Here is a 19981-nt window from a genome sequence, read left to right on the forward strand (position 1 = left end):
GCCACCTATTTTGGGATACCCTAATTTTAAAGAGCAATTCAGAGTTGAAACGGATGCTTCCGGTTCAGGCATTGGATTTATTTTGTCGCAAATTCAAAATGGGAAAGAAACTAGTCAACAGTCGAGCCTGAAATGCTGGCCGTAATCAAAGGTGTGGAAAAATTTAGCCCTTATCTCTTCGGTAGACACTTTATAATCATCAGTGACCACAATCCGCTCGTCTGGCTTCGAAACATGAAAGAACCCAGAGGAAAATTCGACAGATGGATCCTAAAACTCGAAAAATAAAATTACGAAAATCAATATAGGTGTGGGAAGAAACACGGTAACGTTGATGCTCTGTTACGAATGACAAACCACCCTATCAATGAGCTTGAAACTGATACCGATCACCAGACTGCCAGTGCTGTATTTGGTTACGAACCCCTTTATACCTTAGCGGAATTTTCGAATTTACAACAACGCGACAAAGCGACCCAAAATAAAACCAGTTCGCTAGAATTAAACGGAGCTGTAGGTGAATCGAAGATATTGGTCACTGTGTAAAAATGAAAAAATTCTCTAAATCCGAAATGGCGTATTATACCGTAAGAAAACGAATGCCGCCAACCCTCAAGTTGTAGTACCTACTTTCATGATTCCCGAATTTTTACACCATTATCCAGTTGAACCAACGTCCGGACATCGTGATATCGAGAAGACTTTAAAGGCGGTGCAACAAACGTTTTGGTGGCCTTAATGGCCGAAGATGTAACAACCTGGTGTAGAGAATGCGTTCCTCGCGCCAAAACGAAGCCACCCCATCACTACGAAGTCGCTCCTCTAATGACTGTTTCCATCGGTCGCCCGTTTGAAAAAGTTGGAGTGGACGTCATAGGACCATTGGTCACTACTGATCGTGGGAACAAATATATTCTAACTATTACGGACTACTTCACTAAATGGCCAAAAGCGATTGCTTTACCCGATCTAAAAACTGAGACCATTTCAATGGCACTGTTAAGTAACGTAGCTATACCTGGGGAATTCCACATTTCATCGAAATTGATCAAGGGAGAAATTTCGATTCTGAAACCTTTCAAGAGTTTTGCAAAAAATTGGGAATAAGACGACAGCGAATATCACCCTACCATCCCCAGAGCGATGGATTAAGCGAACGCCAGAATCGTACTCTTGAAGAAAAGCTGACAATTTACGTTTCGGAAAATCAAAATAATTGGGAAGATTGGTTACCAAATATCCTAATGTCAATCAGAGGTAGCGTCCACAGTTCAACCGGAGTCACGCCTTACAAACTAGCGACGGGTAGAGACGGTACATCACCACAAAACACAATTTTAGATTTGGAAGAAAACAAATTTATTTCGGCTCAAGAATATCTCAGACAGATTGAGAATGAAATGAACGAATTAAACACCTGAGTAGCCAGTAACATTAAAAAAAAAACATTCGTATCAGAAAGAGCAATACGATAAAAACGTTAAATTCAAGCCATATAATGTGCAAGACCGCGTCTGGTTATTTAACCCTTATTGTCCACCTGGTACGAGTCGGAAATTTTCGCAACCTTGGACGGGACCATTCAGAAAAGTCGAACGAATTGGACAAGTGAATTATAAAATAACTCGTGACGAAGATTCTAAAGATTTCGTTGTGTATCATAACCGTCTTAAGAAATGTTTCGCACCAGCTCTGCCAAAGAGTTTGATTGGAAATGAGTTCAAGGAAAAAAAGCGGCGAAAGATACCCCGGAAATGAAAATGGAAGTTAGACACCCCAAAATCACCCATTCCACCATCGAAATACCTGTGGAAGAGAATGCCAAAGAGTCTTTATCTCATCGTCCACTAAGAGCACGTATACCTAGCACATCGCTTACTGATTATGCATCACATTAGTTTTTTTTAAACACGGGGACGTGATTTGTCGTTAGGGGGGATATGTGTAAAATATTGTTGTCAAATTGTATTTACGATAAGTTTGTTTGAATGTTTAGCAATTTTGATTAAAAATTTTTGGAAAAAGAAACGGTTTAAACTTATTTATAACCGCACTAAAGCAATTAATTTTACATTTCTTTATAGAAGCTCGGGATTTAAAACCGTGATAAAATATTATTATTCATTGAAATGTAATTTATCTGTCGTCTTTTGTGACTTGATCACTGGCTAAAGCCATCGACTTAATGCTTATATTTAAAATACATTTAAAAGTAGGATTATATTTTTACTACAACAAAATTGATTTGATTTCTTTTAAATCATTTAAGACATCTTAAGCTTCGTGCTTGGGAATTTTTCTCGTTCAGATAGACAAACTGCCCGTAATTGGTCTCTATGTAGATCTGGTTACTATCTACAAGCTCCTCCGTGGTCCGAATCAATCTTATTTTTCACATTTGGTCTCTACCTTCAGAACGAGAGGCAACAGCCGTAAGCTAAGAGTCCCGCACTCTAAATGTGACTCGTTCAAATGCTCCTTTTTTCATCGGGTAATTTTTCCCTGGAAATACCTCCTAGATGACATTGTGTGTGTGGGCACAGTGGATGTCTTCAAGAGAAAATTGTCAAATGTCACTTTCTAATTGGCTCTTGGGCTCTATGGTCTTCTGACCCAAGCCCCCACCTCGACTAAAAAGGTATTTAGCTATTACTTTAATCTGAATATTTATATTTTACTACACATAATAGGTAGTTACTACTCTACTAGTATTGTAGTTTGATTAATAGTGATTTGTAATATTTATAAAATTAAGTGATAGGAAATAACTTTGTGAAAAAATTTTCCTTTTATATTTTTAAAACTGAAATATTTTATTCAAGTTTAATAAACAATTATAATTAAACACCTTGAGAAATGCGATATTGCTCGTTTTACATTGAATTAATACTTTTTTAATTCTTAGTTTTTCCCAAGAACTAGAAAAGACCTTCCTATTTTAGCTACCTTTAAATAATGAAACCTTAAGAACATTTGTACTTTAGATAGTGCAGATCATATAACAGACTATTCAGTTTTTTATAAGCATATGTAAAGGTTGCAAGCGTTTTAAGAAATAGTCATACAATTGATGGACAGAAATATTCCGAGCCCTTGCTCAAAGTTATTAATTCACCAAGGCGGGGGAAAATGGTGACAAAATGCGAGTCGTGGCCTTATCGTCGGGTGAATTAAATCCGAGAGAGGGGGTTACATACAGGGGAAAGAAAAAAAAAGAAAGTGGGGGGAGATTCGAATTGAGAATGGAAACCCTTTCTGGTTAATCAATCACAAAATCTTTATTTGACCCTGAATTTTATAAAACACTAAATACAGAAATGAACAAAATTCGAGGGGGCTGAGGGGATCATTTTACTTTGCTTCTAGTGATGGTTAGGTCATCTCCATTATGGTTCTTTTAGCTTTTCAAAGTCAAGGGGGATTAAAACATAAAATACACTCTTTGACCTTAAATTTGTTAATGAAACTATCTCTTACTATTTTCTATGGGATCGGTTCCGGTATCCCTACTCTCAGGCATCTTGGTCTCAAAGGACGTAGGGAGCAGAAACAAATATACATTTATATTAAATAATAAACACTACAATTAAACTACTAAAATTAGAGATTCGACAATTAAACAATGCGAACGAAAATATATAGTCCGAACTTTATAAATACACGAAGCGGAAGGAACTCTCAACTTCGAGGGGACCTGCTTTAAACCGTTTCTCGAACAATAGCGTGGGGTTAAACTTTCTTTCTAAGACTTTTTCTCTACGTTTAACTGACTATTTCGTATTTCGACTAGGGGAGAGGGGGGGGGGGTTGATGGAAATATTCTACTCATAATTTTATTTCGGTGTCCTCCGCTACGTTGTCGTGTCTTCGTTTACGGGTTTTCTCGTTCCTCAGTTTACGTAAGATGCCCAACACACGCACTTCACAGAACGGGACGTCTTTGTTGGCTGCTTGTTTACGCTTTTCTTTATTCACACTTTCTCTAATTATCTTTATTTACTCGTCTACAGTTTGGTGGCCGGATTGCGGGGGCGTAGGTACTTCGGTCTGAAACGTCTAGTTAGGCGAGGGAATCAGTCTCGGTCATCTGGTTTTCTTCCCTCGGAATGGCTAGATATTGGGTGATCAACAGGTGATTTGAGGGTGTTGAGGGCATTACGCTTCCCGGATTCTTTACGGCTCGGCTTATACTCTTCCGGTCGGAATGTCCTGGATGTAGGTCATCTAGGCTGTCAGTGAGGGTTGTTTCGGTCATGAGGGCTACATCGAGGGTTAATTAATATCAACGCGCGACTTCATCGCACATTATTTTATATTTATCTCGACATGGTCTTTCTCTCGCCCGAGAACAGTTCTCCAGGTAATGAAGGCGGACTTCCTTCCTGGCACAAGCCGAGCTCTGTCCAGTTCTCTCTCTTTTGGGGCTCTGTCTCTTGGTTTTGTTCCCGGGATTTTAGGGCGGAGTTGAAAATAAAAAGTAATTGGTGACCTCCCATTTTATTTCGGTCATTGGTGCAACTACGACTCGTGTGCTGTCATGCGACTATGACGTTGTCTGACTTACGAAAGGTCCCTTGGGGTTGGTTCCGCGTGATTGCGGGGGTCTCAGTATTTGTTGGGGAGAAAGTGCCAGGGAATCACGAGATTATATTTATTTTGTTGTCAAGTGAAAATGTCCAGCCACACTTTTGACCTATGACCTGGCCTTGAAAAATGTGCGCTTTATGTTGGATCCGGGTTACCTGATGGTGGGCTAGAGGCCCGCTAACATGACAAAGGTTTCATGGGATTGCTGTGAGTTGAGGGAATATTACTGGCTTAGTTCGGCAAAGTTTCTGAGAAAAACTTGGGGGTCGGTTCGGAGAGTATTGCACCACGGAAATAAAATGAGGAAAAAGACACCAATTATCTCCATATGTCAAGGGCTCTAATTTTTTGTATTGCTGAAGGCAGGGATTTAGTTTAAAATTTATATTAAGTACCCTGTTTAATTAATTATCTTAATTTTATATTTAATAGTGGGGGTTGAGTTCTATAAATTTTATAAACTACATTTAATTTGTATGTATGGTTCAAAAGTTATTTAAGTTTTTAGTTCATCATTAATTTTAATTTATATTTTAACACTGTGATTAGATTCATTAAATAGAGCTCGGAATTCTAAGATATTTGATGTAGGGGGCTTTAAGAATACTTAACAATAACTGTCAATTTAGAGGGTCAAGAGTGCGGGGGAAAATGTAACGGCAAAAGTAAATAACACAGAAAAATAAAAAAATTTAAGTATGCGGGGGAAAATGAACCTGAAGGGTTACAAGGTCATTTTAATTAAAAACGATGCTATAAAATACATTTAAAATATTATGATTAGCTAACCTGACAATGTCGACACATATAGAGTAAAGTTTGCATCAGGTCTTTAGGCTTCCCACGGACGTCATAGCTGGCGTAGAAGACCGAAAAGCAGACGACGGGAAAATTAAAACCCCGATAAGTAGGCAACCTTTATTACCGTATAGTATATAAACATTGCTTATGATCTATTTTTAACTAAAACAATTTTAAATTATAAATAGTTTTATTGGCCCCTACTAAAAAGCATATCGGCATACCGGGCATACCGGGCATACCATTAGCCCAGATAGGAGCGAACTTTGCCAGAAATTTTCCCAACTTATACAAATCGGCCTTGTTCGCTCTTATCTTAGCTATTGGTATGCCCGTTGGTATGCCCATGCTTTACAGCCCGGGCATACCATTAGCTAAGATAAGAGCGAACTTGACCAGCTTATACGAATTGTTTTAGCTTCATTTTCGCGCAAGGTTTTGAATGTTTATCCATTTGCCCGACATTTGTATTCATTTTAAATTGATGTTAACTTCATTTTCACGTAAGGTTTGATAAGCTTATCCATTTTACCGACATTTTTATTCAATTTAAATTACTTTAAAATGATTTAATTTAATTTCAATAATAACACTTGACATTAAATTGTTTTTACTTCATTTCTGAGTACTTTTCAATGGGCATACCAGCGCTTAGAGGGGGCATACTTGCGTCAAAGGGATGGAACTTCATGCAAACGTTATATTTAAATGTTTTTCCTTCATTTCCGAGTACTTTTCAATGGGCATACCTGCGCTTAGAGGGGGCATACTTGCGGCAAAAGGATGGAACTTCATCCAAACGTCCTATTTAAATGTTTTTACTGCCTTTCAGACTACTTTTCAATGGGCATACCTGCGATTAGAGGGGGCATACTTGCGCCAAAGGGATTCGTTTGGTATTCACGAGGTCTTGTTCTAAAAGTCCTACGAACTAAATCTTGATATCGCTAATAAGTATTAATATAATTGTACCTAAATATGGCTGAAATTCCCATACAAGCTCACACATAACACTGTTTATCTCGCAAATGGCTAAAGTGTACTTGACGTGGAAAATTCGAATAGCATACCTGCCGAGGGAAATCGCATACCAACAAGCCGTCGCGTGGAACACGTCTCAAAGTGATCCCATCCAATATTAACTTTATTTCACAAGGTTAGGGGCAATTTTCGAAATCTTATACAAAAAAGCAGTCGCGTGGAACTCGTCTAAAAATGTGGCCAGCCAATTTTTCATAATTTATAACAATAATTGTACATTTTTAGTAAATAATGTTTTTTTTATAAATTGATAAAATACCTTATATTTTTTCTATTTTGATGCGATCGACTCTTCCCTCGATCAATGCCAAATATTAATTGGTACCTGACATACATTATGCATACACGTGACATACTTTCAGCATACACCTGATATACTTTCTGCATACATCTGATATACTTTCTGCATACACGTGGCATACTTCATGCATACATCTGACATACTTCATGCATACACCTTACATACTTTCTGCATACACGTGGCATACTTCATGCATCCACCTGGCATACTTTCTGCATACACGTGGCATACTTCATGCATCCACCTGACATACTTTCTGCATACACGTGGCATACTTCATGTATACACCTGACATACTTTCTGCATACACCTGACATACTTCATGCATACACGTGACAGACTTTCTGCATACACGTGGCATACTTCATGCATACACCTAACATACTTTCTGCATACACGTGGCATACTTTTTGCATACACGTGACATACTTCGTCCATACCTAAAACATGCGTTTTAATAGATGACCTGTGATGAATATTTATGACATGTGGTGAATATATATGACATATATGTTGCATAAGTGTGTCATACCTGATGTTTAATTGTGTCACACCAGGCGCATAACTGTGTCACACATGGTGCCTTATAATTCATTTGTTCGTGGTCACATGCATGTTTGTTTGGAAACCGGATGATTTCTAGGGTTAGTAACGAAATTTAGTTACTTGGCAACGTCTCTATCAGGCGAGGATTGATTGTTTATTCGTTCCGTAACTAGTGCCAACCCCTGTAGCACAAAGAGTCGATTTAAGGTCGGGCTTTGGTAGAAATGTCGCCTTTCGGTACTGGTTCAAATACGGACTCTAAAAGTCCTAAACGTTTTTGATAATTCTTCGTGAGTACGTTTTCGGTCGCTTTTAAAGTTGGTATAGCGACCTAACATTTTGAACCACTAGCCGACTCTAAGAGTATTATCATTGGAACTATTTAAAGTCCAAACGCCGACCTTGAATTGTAATAGCTGTCATGACTTGCAAAAGACATGACACATTTATAGCCCGAGCAACGGTCGACTTATATCCAACATTTATTTGCCAATTAATCGCTCAACACTGTGAACCTTTGGCGATTTAATAAAACAAATTGAAATATTTTTAAAATAAATTCCTTTCTGTATAATTTTTTTCGAAAAAGATTATATATTCAATCTGAGAATGTTTCCTTTTTAAAAATCTCTCAGCTCAAGTAGGTTACATTCGTATAGCTAAATATGTTAGGCTAAGATATTATTAATAAAGATTTGTTTGTTACTTTTACCTAGCCCCAAGAAACTATATAACTATGTACTACAGATTCAAGAGCTTTCCGATTGATTGAAATAAACTCATTGTTTCACTCCCGTTCATGGGACTTCACCAACGACATACATGTACATGTATATAGCTATATATAAGGCTATACAGGGTGTTAACTAAAAAACGATACAGAGCCAATTACTCAAAATGTGTTTTAGGTAAGAATTTGAAATTTGCAGGTTACATAGAGGGTGCAGGGGGACCAATGAAAATGAAACTTTCAATGACCTTGAACCAGGTCTTCAAGGCCATTAAACTTTTATCTCGAGAACCATTAGGATTAGAAAAATGGTTCCAATTAGAAATGTGTTCTACGTTTCATTTTAAGTCACAACAGCTTTGACCCGATCTAATTTGACCAATGGGAAGCCGATAAATGTTAGATCAAAAACCATAAGGTCGTGTGTGGTATTCTAATCAAGAGACGACATTTAACGGCTTATAAATCGAAAACTACCAGATCTAATGAATCAAAATTGTCGGGACACTCTAAACTAAGTGGGGCAGTTTAAAATTTGTAACTTATGATGACCTTGAAACATTAGTTCAAGGCCATTCAAAATTTATCCCGAGAACCATTAGGATTAGGAGAATGGTTCCAATTACGAAACTGCGCGCCAAGGTTTTTATAGTAAATTACCGTTTACCCGAGGTAAATAAACCAATAAAACTCCAAAATAAACGTTAATTAATTAATTTAAGACGTACCAAGTATTTTTAATAGTAAAGGAACACAAAACTAAGTAGGCAACTTAGACGTCGATGTCTTAGCGTATTTTAACGCAAATCCCCGCCATAGTACCAGAGAAGCTCAGGCAGAATTGGGAAATTTAATCTTCAGTTTTTTCTTTAGTTTTCTTTAGATCAAGAGAGAGTTGGCTCTATAGTTTCGTGCGTGGTGTCTTCGGTGACTGATCGAATTTTTTTTTTAAATCGGTAAAGGCGGCACCCAAATTTCAGCGTTAAGGAATTTAATTTAATTTATAACTAATTATTAAGGTTCGTTAAAATTTTTTCTTCACTTGTATTTTCTTCTTAAGAGTGTAAATTATAGTTTAAGCGCTAGATAACTTGGAACCGAACTTTTCCTTTAAGTAATAGTAAGTGTAGGGAGCTGATGGATCGCGTTGCTTGAAGGGCTTGCCACCGACCTTTTACGCAATTTAACCAAGGCACACGAATTATTTCCAATAAAAGTAGCTAGATGATGCAGCGTGGGTGTCGGAGATATGATCTTAACAATCGACTTAAGCGAACCCCTAAGGTACCCGTCTACAATTAAACAAAAAAACCAAAAGGAGATAATAATGATGGATTACGCCCGGGACTACTCGCATAACGTGATATTGTGGGGTTAGCGAGGGTCCTCAGTAATAAATTAGTGTCTGGGAGAAATTTGTAATTAAACGTATCAAGCCAGTTGTTAGATTGCCTAACACTAAATGATTTATTTTAACCTCAATATCCTAACCAAACATTAAAGCTAACTCAAAAATACCTAAATACTAATTTAACTTAATAAATGAAATATTAACAAATTAAGCAACTTGCCAGTGCTCGCGAAATTAACGAAATGTAAAATATATATACGTTTCAACCATTACTTAACAAAGTTTATCCCGAAATGTTCAGTTGAATCGCGGAAACGTTATCCTAGTGGCCGAGTCCGGTTGGAGCCGTGGAAGAATCTGAGCGAAGTGGGTTAGTATTCGGAACAGCAGAATGCACAATTTATGTTGGTGGCGATGGTATATCTCGTACAATTTGATGAAAGCAACCACTGGATGGTTGGGCTTCAATTCATGCAATCGATGATATTTTCGACATCATGAATTTGCCAATATAGATTGTTGCTGCACACGTATATAGCTCGAAGGTTAAACAAAACACGAATTTAACATCCAAAATTAGTTATATAAAAATTATTTTTCTCCGGGACTTATAAAATGAAATCCTTTTCAAATCAACTTCCGAACCTAACCCTTTTTAAAACATTTTTAAGAACCGTTACAATTTGTTTTAGCTCGCGACTAAGCGCGCGTTATTTTGTCTCGCGTATTATTTTTCGACGCTTTAATTTTGAGAATAAATAAATACGTAAAAATATGTATAATACATGTAGATATATTTTAACTGTTTAGCACAATAAATAATATATAATATATATAATGTATAAGAAATATAAATGACAATCCAACAAGTGGTCTTGGGCACGCCGGCATATCAATAAGGGGTGAAAGGGGCGCTGTGATTTCCTCGCTATCCCTTAGAACCAAAGATCTCCCGGTAAAACGACCGGCCCTTCCCTTACCTGGAATAACCACAAACAACCAAATCACCAAATATTGGACCAGCAATTATTCTAGGGGAAGGGGATGGTATATTTATGATTATTTTTATATTTCGCTTTACAATCAACACACTTTACAATTCAATAAACTTTTCCCTATTCCTTGAAATACCTAGACACAATTTAAATCTAATTATACATATTTTTACGTATATATTTATTCTCAAAATTAAAGCGTCGAAAAATAATACGCGAGACAAAATAACGCGCGCTTAGTCGCGAGCTAAAAAAAATTGTAACGGTTCTTAAAAATGTTTTAAAAAGGGTTAGGTTCGGAAGTTGATTTGAAAAGGATTTCATTTTATAAGTCCCGGAGAAAAATAATTTTTATATAACTAATTTTGGATGTTACATTCGTGTTTTGTTTAACCTTCGAGCTATATACGTGTGCAGCAACAATCTATATTGGCAAATTCATGATGTCGAAAATATCATCGATTGCATGAATTGAAGCCCAACCATCCAGTGGTTGCTTTCATCAAATTGTACGAGATATACCATCGCCACCAACATAAATTGTACATTCTGCTGTTCCGAATACTAACCCACTTCGCTCAGATTCTTCCACGGCTCCAACCGGACTCTGCCACTAGGATAACGTTTCCGCGGTTCAACTGAACATTTCGGGATAAACTTTGTTAAGTAATGGTTGAAACGTATATATATTTTACATTTCGTTAATTTCGCGAGCACTGGCAAGTTGCTTAATTTGTTAATATTTCATTTATTAAGTTAAATTAGTATTTAGGTATTTTTGAGTTAGCTTTAATGTTTGGTTAGGATATTGAGGTTAAAATAAATCATTTAGTGTTAGGCAATCTAATAACTGGCTTGATACGTTTAATTACAAATTTCTCCCAGACACCAATTTATTACTGAGGACCCTCGCTAACCCCACAATATCACGTTATGCGAGTAGTCCCGGGCGTAATCATTCATTATTATCTCCTTTTGTTTTTTTTTTGTTTAATTGTAGACGGGTACCTTAGGGGTTCGCTTAAGTCGATTGTTAAGATCATATCTCCGACACCCACGCTACATCATCTAGCTACTTTTATTGCCAATAATTCGTGTGCCTTGGTTAAATTGCGTAAAAGGTCGGTGGCAAGCCCTTCAAGCAACGCGATCCATCAGCTCCCTACACTTACTATTACTTAAAGGAAAAGTTCGGTTCCAAGTTTTCTAGCGCTTAAACTATAATTTACACTCTTAAGAAGAAAATACAAGTGAAGAAAAATTTTTAACGAACCTTAATAATTAGTTATAAATTAAATTAAATTCCTTAACGCTGAAATTTGGGTGCCGCCTTTACCGATTTAAAAAATTATCGATCAGTCACCGAAGACACTACGCACGAAACTATAGAGCCTACTCTCTCTTGCTCTAAAGAAAACTAAAGAAAAAACTGAAGTTTAACTTTCCTAATTCTGCCTGAGCTTCTCTGGTACTATGGCGGGGATTTGCGTTAAAATACGCTAAGAGTAGTAGTAAACTAAAACTTAGCACTTTTATTTCCAAGATGGCCGCCAAGATGGCCACCAAAACAACCCCCCCCCCCCAAAATATTTTCCAAAAATTTTTGTCCTTGGAAAAATCGAAAATATTTTTGTTTTCAAATTTCACCTTGAAGATAATCTTTGACCTCGACGCCTGACACCTGTCAACAACCACTAAGCCTCGGTCTATCAAATCAACAAGTTTGGTCACGATCGGACAAGGTCGAACCGAGATATCGGCGGTAATGTGTGACCCCACCAAATACTTATGTTAATTTACTTTTGGTGTCATTTTTTCGTTTTTTTCGTTTTTTCGCCGTTTAAAATGCTAATTAGTTATTTGCGAGATGGGGAAACGAATTCGCGACCTTCGCTTTATACCCTTGGCGGTTTTGGCCACAGCCAATCACGTGATATCCAACTTACCCCTGTTGAAAATTAAACTTTATTTACTTTTTGGAAATAAATAAATAAACAATCAATACATAGTTTGCATCCCTACGTCATCAATGACGCAGTTCCAAGTATAGATATAAGAACCAAGAATAAATATTTAATTTGAGCTAGAATGAACTATGCCTCCATTTTGCCGGTGTAGATTTCTTAGTAAATCGGGAGGGTTAACAGTTTCAATCGTCTGTTTGCGGATTTTAATTATTTTCAAATGATTAAGAAATTAGTTTCTGCCTGGTTAAAAATTGTTCGAGTAGTTCAATTACCAAGGGGAGCGAAAATTGTTTATTTTATTCGATAGCGAAGGTAATTGTAAAAAGGATGATCGCAAAGGCCTAACTTTGATAAGCTTTGTCAACTTCTTTTCGTAGATATTTCTGTCGTAATTTGATATTTTATTTAAATAACCCGGCCTTAGAATCTTATCTGACTTTGTTTAGGGCCCATTTAAAATTTTAAAGCATAAATCTAATTAGTTTTGTCGCTTTGACGAGATTACCAACAAAATGGCTACCTATTTAGTAGCTACGCGCGAAATGGTTTGAATTTTTGATCACCCTCCCAGTTTCCTTGGAGACCATAGGCCCCTCCCTTCGGTGCAAACTATGTATACACATTTTAAAACAAATTACAATGGAGCTGGTCAATATCCGCCCGAGATATAGCCCCTTATGTATAACCCCGGTCGAAATAAAATACAATTTAGCTTACCCCTGTCGAAATAAAATACATATTTTAAAACACAACAAATAGGTCTGATTGGTCAATATCCGCCCAATAACTTATGTTTTACCCCTGTTGAAATGAAACTTTATTTACTTTTGGAGATAAATAAATAATACAATAACGACATAATAAACAATCAATACATATTTTAAAAACACAACAAATTACAATGAATAAAAGCGGTATTTTTTTAAGTAATTGTTTGTTTTTATTTAAATAATAGGCTTATTCACTTTCAATTATTTAAACATTTTGCAATTTTTATTAAACTATTAGTTATTTAAATAAATATTGAAATATAGCCGAGCTTATTTTATTCATGGATTAATCTACTGCCGAGCACTAACTTTTGCAACTCGAAAGGCTATAATTTTACCCAACTAGATGTCTGGTTAATTTTTAATAGTAAAATAATATATTCTAAAGTTGGAAAAACATTTTTAAGTTACATAATCAATAAAAATTCCAAGAACCATTTATTGAAAATAAATAAAAAATAATTAACTTTTTTAAATTAAAAATAGCAACATTGTAGATAGAATTTTCTCTGACTATACACAGTAAACGAACGGCTGATTATTGGTGACTATATTAAAACAAAATTAAATTTATTAATTTGAATTATTTTCAAAATTAAACATTACTTACTTTGATTTATAAGTTTATTTTTCTGCTGAACAGCGTTACCAGAAACATGCTCTATGAAACTCTGCCGCATTGTGAACTATAAAAAATATCTATATATCTTTAAATTCATAAATTTAAAAATTACCTCTAGGATAGAACAGGTAATTTGATACCCACCCTTAATTATCGTCACGTGTAAACGTTATCAACTACAGTTACAGCCTTGGAAAACTAGTTTGGATTTTTCAACAATTGACTAATTATATCAATTAAACGCAAAAATGTTTATTAACATCTGGTATTATTGATCCTACTCTATTTTTTCCCAACTTTCGCATTTCCGCGCCAGATTGAATTAATCAATAAAATTATAAACGCAGATCACGTTTTGCCAGGAGACATTCCACAGAGCCAGTGAGAAAAAAAACTGGTTGCTCTAACAAACGTTGTATATATTTAATGTGAATTAAAAAACGGTTTTTTTCAAAAAATTCAATTTTATTTTGTATTGCTCTGTTGTTTATGTAACTTTTCTCTATATAATACAAGAAATATTTATAAAAAAAAGATTTATTTCATTTTATACACAGTGGTTTTTTTAGATCGAGGATAAATACATACCGAACTATATTCAGATTCTATACAATCTGTATCTCTCGAACGTCTTCTATTTCCTCTTACATCAAACAAAATTCAATAACAATTTACTTTTGAAGATACAATTTTTTATAATATTTAATAATATTTATTTTGCCAAAGACAAAATTTGTAGGCGACCACAGAAAGTCTGTATGTAACGAATACCATCCTAGTACAAACCACTTAATTAGATTAAAATAAATAAAATTTTACTCGAATAAAATCATTTTTTGCGAAGAATTACAAAATAAATTATACAATTTATAAAGATTTTAATAATAATTCAATTCCAAAAATCTGTACAAAATAAACCATCCAATTATTAGGAATATGAAAAAAATAATGGTTGTAAAAAACTAGAAATATTATAACGATATAATTAAAAATATTTATAATTACATTATTTCGTAGAAGTTTTTCTTCTTAACTAAAAAATGAGGTAATATATCTATTTACTTATAACTGTTTTAACCAAAAATATCTTGCTATTAACTAATTGAAGATAAATTCTCAAGTTTTTATTTATTTTGTGAGATAAATATAAATATATAAATTAGTAAAGAATTTAAATTAGAATGCTGAGAGATAAAAATATTGATCTAATTTGTGTCAAGGTGCAGTTTTTTAATACTGTAACATATTTAAAAAACATTTCTAGAAATGATTAATCAAATATCTATGTCTCAAAAATAATTAATTATAATTATAAATAATAGGTGTAACCTTCTAACTTAATATCAAACGTAAATTATAATTCATCATTCTCGTAAATACATATCCTTTAAACATATTAAAAGGGTGATTTCAAATTTAAAACAAAAATGAACTATACTTATTTTTTAAATTATAAAACTAACCTTGGATATATTATACATTAAGTATAGTTAAATGTTAATTATCTTTTTTAGATATGCGTATTCCTTTCTATAAAAATAGGGCGTTGTCAGATTAAAAAAATTACGGTTAATAGTATTACACATACAGTCACATTCTGTATAAAAAGGTGACATTTTCCATGGTAGGAAAGCACACTGACTGACAAATTTGTTTCGTTCCGGGGACGTAGTTCAAATAAGACAAGTGTTTGAACATTTTTCTTACATAAAAGTGAACTAGATTTAAATGGAAATAAAATTTGTAAAAATATCAAAGAATGCTTTCGATCCAGTTCGCGCAACCAAATTTTCAGCAGGCTTAGATTTAAAATCTGCATATGATTATATATTGGTTTCTGGAAACAGGATGTTAATAGAAACAGATTTAAAAATTTTACTTCCCGAAAACACCTATGGTCGTATTGGTAAAATTTTTCAAAATGTTGTAAAAATTTAAGAAATGAGTTCTTAATTTACCATGTTTAAAAAGCTCCTCGCAGTGGTTTGGCCCTTCATTACGGAATTGATGTTTTAGCCGGAGTTATTGACATAGACTATACTGGACCAATTGGTATTGTTTTAATCAATCATGGGAAAGTTGATTATAAAATTTTAAGAGGTGATAAAATAGCGCAATTGATTTGTGAGAGAATATTTTATCCATCAGTAGTAGAGTGTGAAGTATGTTTAACCAAGACTTTACCTAAAGTTTTGACATAATATACTATTTCTTGTTATTAAACAGAAATTTAAAGAAACGGAAAGAGGATGTCATGGGTTCGGTTCAACCAACTAACACAACTTAATGTTTATAATTTAATTTATGTAAAATAATTAAATAAATATTTAACCAACAGTTAAAAAATGTTTTATTTAATTTTTTATATAAACAAATATTGGTATATATGATTATATATAGAATTTGTTAAGATAGAGTTAATATAATTTTATTACAAGAAAACAACAATGTATAAATACAATTCCGATTAAAAAATTAACTGGGTATATATGACCAATTCTTTCTAAATCAGATCATCCCTACTATGATTGTTTGATGAATATAATTATTGATAAAATAAGTATCTCCAAGTTTAGTAATAAAAACTCAATAACGTATAATTTTTATTAACAATTGATAGCATCGACCTCAAACTAAATTTATATTGCCACACAAAATTATTTAAAAGCTTTAAAAATTATAAATGTGAAGCATGAAATATTTAACTGAGTTTGTAAAAAACTGGGATCAGTTTGAATTTTCTGAAATAAGTTGACAACAAAGATAAATCTAAGCGTAAATTAAACTTAAAATTAGGTAAATGAATATTAAAAGGTACCAGAATTTACGTACGTCTTATTATCTGGAATTTTTAGGTATCTTAACTACTATAAGCGTATTAAAACTTAATTTCATGTATTTGTCCGCGTGAAAAAATTTGCATTCGTGAACGTTTATCTTCGTGTATTGAATAAACGTAACAAATTAAGAATAAATCGTTCTTATCGTATCTTAGTCTGTTTATTGTATTTGTACGTTTTCTGGTTCAATAGGCTACAATAAGTTTTGAAGATGACATATGGAGTTATTTATCTCCCGTCTTTTAATGTAAACAACCTATATTATGTGTAAACTATGAAATACATTTATAATTACATTTATTATTACCACTATTATAATTTCTAGAGGGCTGTATTTTTAATTTGAATGGTTTCTTTATTAAGCGTACAGTCAATGGTTTTTATTGTTGCTTGCTTATGCTTCATTTTAATTATATTTATAATTAATTTAATTGGGTACAAATATTAAATAATGGAAAATTTCGTTACAAAAATGTATGTATATTGCATTTTTAATACATACAGACATCTATTATTATTTTATATTTTAGCGTATACGTCACAAGATCGGTTTAAAGATTTAGTTATTGGCAACAGCAAATATAATATATATATAACTTAGATTAGTCAATTTATCATTTTCACAAGCTCGTTGGTATTTTATAACGACAAAACGATCGTTAGGTTTCATGGAAAACGAAATAATGGGCGGGAATAATAGAACTGGCACGTGCTTTCCATAATGATGTTAGTGTGATGATTAAAAAAAGAATTTTATTTAAAACCGGCACTCTATGAACAAATACCAAGAATTTTGATTTTTATGGATTTTGCCTATTTCATTACTTTTGACACATAACAGAATAAAATCTGTTGACGACAGTCGAAAAAAATGAGTGCTGAACAAAATAAGGAATTGTGTAAGGAGAATGAATTGTTGTCACTACAACATACAATTATAGAATTGAAAAAACAGAAACGAAAACTTCAAGCGGAATATATAGCAGAGAGAATACTCCTTGAAAGTTTGTTACCTTTCATACGAAAGGAACCTATCTAACGAATATTTGCAAAGGATTTCGGAAGAAAAAGATTATTGAGTTAAGATGAATTATCCACCTGGAGCTTTTTCGCCCTTTCTACGGTTTAATTGTTGAAAGACGGAAAGATTGTGATGTACCGTTAATAGTTCGCGGTAATCAGATTCATTTGTGTCCATTTATTCTTGCCAAATTGGAAATGTAAAATAATATCACAAAAAAAAGTTAAAAAATTTTTTATTTATAATTTTTATTTCAAGGTGTAACGATAAAATATTTTTGTGTAACCTGTTTAAAATCGGGGTTGTTAATGTAGTTTATATTACGTGGTTTGTTAGAAAAAACAAACCACATCGCTTTCTATACAAACTAGTTTCGCTTTGATTTTTGTTGGCGAATAATGACTTATAAAGAAAATAAGGAACCGTTTAAGGATTATGAACTGATTAAACATTTAAATAAAGAATTGAAAAATCTAAATCGAAATCTTGAAATGGATTTAATTGCACAAAGAATGATATATTTTCAAAAAGAGCATAATTATCACGAAATGCTTTTGGAAGGAGCCCCCAAAACTGGGTTCTTAAAGGCGATAGACGATTTAGTGGTTTTTATAGATAGCGTGTTAAATGTTGTTAACGATAGTTCCTTTGTGTCAACAAAAAATGTTGTAAAATATTAATAAAAGTTTTTAATTTTAAATCAGAGTTTTTATTTTAGAGTGTGACAGCTAGAAGGATGTAAGATAATTTAAAAACAAATTATAACAATTTTTTACAAACATATTTAATTTCAGGTTCAGAGTTGAAAATTATTTTATAACATTGTATTATTCATTTTTGAGTTTTATGTTATAAATTTACATAATACTATTACATACTAAACAATCAGATAAAACAACCCTCATCAAGGCGGAGTTTCCCCAAACTGTCTTAGCCGGCGGGCTATCTTAGCGTGAGGGAAAACGTTACGCGCACCAACTCCAGGGTATACCGGGAGAAAAAACCTTACGATAAGGAAGAACGGTGAGAAACGCTCTCTATTAAAACATTCCTACACGTTTTATTCGATCTAGCTAGAACTAAATTTACTGTGTTTTATAGCCGTTACGTTGAATTTCTAATTAACTCGGCAAAAATTGTGTATTTTTAAAATAACTTATATTGTTTTAAAATTGTTTTTTTTGTTGTTGTAGTATCTTTAAAATTTAGGTCGGACAGTCGACTAGTTGTAACAGTATCAATTTTTTCGGAAAGAGCCGATACATTTAAGCGATCATACAAAATAGTAAGAAATCAATTTCATTACACGAAACATCGTTAATTTGTTTTGATTTATATTAGCGAGAAGCACTCTGTGATTTCGTAGAAATCTACGCTGCCTTTCGTATTTCACAGGATTATCAAGAGGAAGAAGATTTTTTGGATCAATTTATAGGTTATTGCCCATTTGACGTAAGGGAATTAATGGATCATTGTTTAAATGACGTACAATATTTAAAAAGTGTTTTAGAAACAATTATAAGAATTGAAAACATGTTCAAAAATAAAAGTCTTTCAAACTCATACTACCTTTTTTTTATTATTCAACGTAATATTTTTAGTCTAAATTACAAACAATTTAATATTTATTTTATCTTTTGTTTTAATTTAAATGTTAACTAAATAATATTTTTTATAGTACTCGATCGACCGATATTTTGCTAAAAAATTCATTATAAAATGCTACAAAATGGTTTAGATTTCCTTCGATCTAGACTGTTAATTAAATTATTAATTAAACAATAGACCAAAACCTTCTCGTTTAAGCTAGAATAGGGTTTTTGATTTGAACGATACTCGCCCGGTATATTACCACAGTTCTGCTTTAAAACAAATTTACATCTCGGGTAATATTTTGCGGGAAATTTTTAAACGATTGTATTCGTACGAATTCAGATCGCATTGGGCTTAAATTCCCAAGGATTGTTCGTTATGCGTAGCACGGGAACATTTTCTGTAGATTCATCCTGAACATATTTGCAATTCGGATACCGCTGTATATGAATTAGTAAAGGATGATCACCCTTTCTACAACTGCCAACTCGTTTACATTTAAAAAGGGTTGCCTTAAAATTTGAGTTGAAACTCTTTATCCTTTTACTTTCAAAATGTATTTTTTACGTATTTTACTGACTGTCAGTCATCGGAAAAGATTCGTTGATAAATGCTGGATGATTATAAAAATCAAGAAAAAGTTGCTGTAGTCACTCGTATCACATGATGGTTAAATGTGACTGGCGTCTTCTAGCGGTATTTCCCAAAACTAAAGTTTTACAAAGATTTGTAATATTATAGGACTGTTTAAATCAGCTACCTGTTTTTGAGCTAGTTAATGCCATTTGTTTTCAAAACACCTGCCACCAAATACCT

Source organism: Leiobunum rupestre, chromosome 3 (assembly GCF_980474605.1).
Source record: "Leiobunum rupestre chromosome 3, qqLeiRupe1.1.hap1, whole genome shotgun sequence".
In the NCBI taxonomy this organism is placed as follows: domain Eukaryota; kingdom Metazoa; phylum Arthropoda; class Arachnida; order Opiliones; family Sclerosomatidae; genus Leiobunum; species Leiobunum rupestre.